This window comes from Volvox carteri (genome assembly GCF_000143455.1).
Source record: "Volvox carteri f. nagariensis unplaced genomic scaffold VOLCAscaffold_66, whole genome shotgun sequence".
NCBI lineage: Eukaryota > Viridiplantae > Chlorophyta > Chlorophyceae > Chlamydomonadales > Volvocaceae > Volvox > Volvox carteri.
In genome coordinates this window covers 522890-524404 of record NW_003307609.1, presented here as the reverse complement: position 1 = coordinate 524404, position 1515 = coordinate 522890, and positions in this window count along the sequence as shown.

Genomic DNA, 1515 nt, shown 5'->3' with positions numbered 1-1515 from the left:
GACGCCACTGCAGTTCCATTGGGCTAACCCTGTTCTTAGGATTTGGAACTCCTTGGTGAAGACACCCACGACAATGTGCCACCGCGCGTTCGTTTCAAACTTGCGCCACCCGCAGGACCCAGCAGAGCCTGCTGATGACGAGATGTACTTTAGTGCTCCAAATAGACCGCACCGCGTCCCACCACGTCATGCTCAGACTCAGTCCACTTGACCAACAAGCCGCTGCTCGCGAGCTACTTGCGATAGTTTCACAAGCCACATTATCATTTAATAAACCGTGCACATTCGGCCGCGGCGTCTATGGCAACATGCAAACCCACCATAGAAACCCCTGCGCCACCATCCTAATAGATATATGCAGCACAGCAGCACCTGCCTAGCCCGCCTGTCCGCGTGCCTAGCCTCGTAACTGTTCGAGGGAATTGTGGTACATCGATCAATCATTTACAAGAAAATATTTCTACAAGCAGTTGTGTCGGGGAAAGAAAATGATTCCGTCAAACAGATCAATCATACTGTCTAGCTCGTCTATCTACCTATCTATCTATCTATCTATCGACTGCTGCAACCGAACGAAGAGATAAAGTGAAACACCTGCCGACTGATGATCTGTAAACATGTCTATATGTCAGTTCATTCATGCAGTACTAAGATGCCATATAGTGCTCCTTATCTTCTGCCTGCTGCTGCACTTGTAGCAACAACAACTTCTACCCCTACTTCCGGCTGCTGCGCTCTCCAGCGCCATGACTGCTCTTACGGCAATCATGGCCCCGTGCGGTAGATGGGGCAGCAGTAGTCCGAGTTGTCCCTGTTGAAGATGCTGGCGTAGCTGCACGGGCGCAGGCAAGATACAGCAGGGGCATGAAGGAGTATTATTAGTGTGGGAAGGAAATACGCGTGTCTTGCACGTGGCGCGGCCGTACATTCGTTAGTTGAGTTGAGAAGGATAGGCCACGCAAACCCCTGCCTCAGGACTTACCACTGGCCAAGGGCTCCCTTGCAGATGTCGCCCATGGTGAACGGGTTCTGAATCGCCACGCAAACCTTGCCGCCGTTGGCTTGCAGCAGGTTCCAGTTGAGATTGACTGCACACACGAAAAAAAGGATGCGCAGACAGGGAACGATGTGATCTTATTTGACATGCAGGCATTAGCGGTGATGGTGCAGCACATGGCAATTGGACAGGTACGGTACGAACAAACCGGCGCATGGCTGGCTACTGAACAGAGTTACTGTAATTGTAACTGCAGCTTAGATGCGTCAGGAGCGAAGGGAGTGTAGCCTCTGCGCTGGGTTTTGTACAGCAGCCGTAGTGCTTGCCATTTTCGGGATTGGGTTATTGAGCTTGACAGCTCCACAGCTCCGGCAATCTTCCTACACTGTTGGAGCTTATTGCTGATCTTTTGATAGGGTCATCGAAGAGGCCTTCCGAGATGCAGGTCCGTCGAGATTTCCTCGAGTGTATTGTAAGTGAAGGTCTCGCACGACAGTTACCCTTGTGACACACGGCAG